This window comes from Petaurus breviceps, unplaced genomic scaffold (genome assembly GCF_028583685.1).
Source record: "Petaurus breviceps papuanus isolate PSGF00001 unplaced genomic scaffold, PetGlider_PUasm1.0 470, whole genome shotgun sequence".
NCBI lineage: Eukaryota > Metazoa > Chordata > Mammalia > Diprotodontia > Petauridae > Petaurus > Petaurus breviceps.
In genome coordinates, this window is record NW_027186350.1 from 13,773 (window position 1) to 16,633 (window position 2,861).

General features: G+C 49.5%; 1 protein-coding gene across 1 annotated transcript in view; it reads left to right on the top strand.

Moving 5' to 3' along the window:
* The first annotated feature begins 713 nt into the window (after positions 1-713).
* Positions 714-2,861, top strand: part of TEAD4 (TEA domain transcription factor 4) — a 76,621-nt gene continuing 74,473 nt past the window's right edge. The window contains exons 1-2 of the mRNA XM_069101464.1: positions 714-764; positions 1,519-1,615. The gene's annotated coding sequence lies outside the window, so the exon portion shown is untranslated. The remainder of the gene's footprint in view (positions 765-1,518; positions 1,616-2,861) is intronic.

Here is a 2,861-nt window from a genome sequence, read left to right on the forward strand (position 1 = left end):
CATAGAGGATCTCCCTCCCGCTGCAGTTCTCGTATCCACCTACCCAAGCTTATGTGTTTACGGTCTTGGGCTCACTGCCCCTTGATCTTCTCCTCTTTCCCGGCCAGGAGAGTGGGATTTTCTCAGCTGTCTGGGGGAATGGAGCTAGGGCTCCAGGGGCCTGGAGAGGTAGGGGCGGGGCTGAGGGGAAAAGGCTTAGGGGCCAGAGGAAGGAGGGAGAGGGAAGAGGAAAGGAGGGAGGGGTTAGAGGAGGAGGTGGGGGGCGGCGGGACTGAGAAAGAAAGGGGCAGGAGTCCGCTTCAGAAGTGGAGGGGTCCAGAGCAGCCTGGGACCCTGCCTCCCAACTTCCAGTCTTTCCTTGATCACTGCTCTCCCCCCCCCCCCCCCCCCCCCTCCCCCCAACTCCTCCAACTCCTCCAACTCCTTCTCGGTACTAGCCCCTCCTCTGACCGCCCAGGGCCAGGCCGGCCCAACCTCTCTCTCTTCCCTGCGAGCCCCCCTCCCTTGTCTCCCTCTCAGTCTCCTCCCCAAGCCTGTAGCGAGGGTCGGGCACTCCCTCCCTCAGCTGCGTGCATCTCATACCAGCTCTCATTCCTCACATACCAGGCTTCCTCCTTTCAAACTTGAGGCCAGGGGGGTGGCGAGGGACAGCAGCCTCCCCAAGGCTCTAGCACCCCAGCCCGGCCCCCTGCCACCCCCCACCTCCCAGCCTCCACGGGCTAGCAGTCTCCTTCCAGGGTCTTCCTGCCCCTTTCCCTGTTCAGGTGAGTGGAAGTGTCTGCACAGCAAAGTCCCTGCTTCTTGTCTCCCGCCTTCCCCTACTTTCATCTCTGGCTCCCTCCCTCCTCTCTCTACTTCCCCTATCCCTCTTCCCCCTCCCTATCCTTCCCTCCCCTCCCCTTCTCTTCCCCCCTCTTCTCTTGTTTCTCACCCTCCTCAGTTCCTTCTTGCTCTTTTCTTATCCTTTGCTTTTTCCTCCTTTCCCCTTCTCCCTCCTTTATCCTGCCCTTCCCTCTCCATCTTAGCCTTTTTTCTCTCAATTCTTGCACGTCTTTTCTTCTTTCTTTTCTTCCCCTTCTTTCCCTTCCTTCACTCTGTCCTTTCCCTTCTTCATAATTTTCTCTTTCTCCTTTCTTTCCTCCTTGAATCCTCTTTTCTTCCTCCTTTCGTTTCTCTTTCAGAGTTCCTTCTTCCTCTCTTTCAGTTGACTCACTCCTCCAAGAATAGGGATCTTGTGTTTTCCTGTCAATTTGATCCTGGAAAAACTCCTTCCTCGCTCCCTTCCGGCCTCCTGCCTTTCCCCCTACCCTGAAACCGGGAGCCGTGTGTGGCAAGTTGTGTGCTGTACTGTGAGGATCCTGCCTCCCCATCATTATGTCCTTAGAAGTGCTCTGCTGTCCCCCAGCCAACTTTTCCCAACCCTGAGTCTTCTTTTAGTAGGGAGGGTTTTTTGTACCAAGAGTCGGAACCCTGAAAATCTGGTGTCCCAACGTGATTTCCCTTTTGTATTCTCTACAGCATTATTGGAGAGCTGGAGAAGAGTTGGTGCATCTCAGAGTGCCCCTCATAACTCACTTAGCACACCATCCCTCTCTCATCCCCTGTCCCGGGACAGGTAAGGAACACTGTTCAACTGTGGATCCTAGTCTGGGTAGGAGGGAGAGGTTTAGAGAAATGCGCGGGAAGGTTGGTGTGTTTAGGGGAATTCATAGGATCATAGATAGAACCAGAGATTTGGAACAGAAAAGATTTTAGAGATCCTCTATTCTAGATTAGTCACTGGGGTGTCTAAGGGCTGGGGATGGGAGGACTACAGGAGGGGAAAGGGACTTTTTAAAATAGCAGGAAAGCAAGAGTGTAAGGAGGGAAGGAAAGGATAATGCTAATTCTGTGTGACACTGGGCAAGTTCTAAGCCTCTGTATTCTGAGCTATAAAATGGGGCTAACCATACCTGTACATGATAGAGATCCTATGTTCAAAGTGCTTTGTAGCTAGTAGAAAGTACTACACATATAGAATCGTACTTTAGAACTGGAAGAGACTTGGAGGCCGTCTATCTAATCCAATCCCTTTATTAAACAACTAGTTCCAAGATTTTACATGTAATATATAAATTACAGGTAATATGTGAGTTATTTTTACTGCAGCAGCCACCATACTGAGAAAAGAGGTAGATGAAAGTAGAAAGGAAATAAAACAGGGAGAAATAAAAGCTATGAATAAAGGTGAAGGAAGGGATTTTCCATCTGTTACTCTTCATTGCCAGACCTTTCTTAGTTTAACCCTAGAAGAGGCAAGAGTACTCAGGGGGAGGTATTTGGAGTTTGCTGGGTAATTGTTGTTTTTTTTGTTAAGTGGCTGTAATTGGCTTAGAAACCAGTGGTGGTTTGTTTTTTTTCCTGGGGGGGGGGGGGGGGATGAGAAGCATGGTGGCCATGCTTATAAGAGTTGTAGGGTAAGAGGGCTATAAAAACCTAAAACCAGAATTTCATCAGAAGGGCAACCCAGAATCCTCCCCAAAATATGTCTTGTGTGTGTGTGTTTGTGAAATAGAGATATTCACTGGGGAAGGGCAGTAGGTGGGTAGATGTCTGTATTTAAAAGTGTGTGGCTCTAGATCTCACTCTGAATTGGTATGGCTTCATGAGTCTGTGTATATGACTCTTTAGTTCAGTGTGTTCTGAGTCTATGCACACAGGGTCGGTCTCTGAGTAGGCAGTTTTGTGTTTGAACCTCTGCATCTCAGTACTTATTTTGAAGTGTGAGGGTTTCTTGAATTGTCTTTGGACTGATCCACTGTGTCTTTATATGTGCTTGCATATTTGTATGTATCTGACTATCCATATATGTCTCTGTGTCT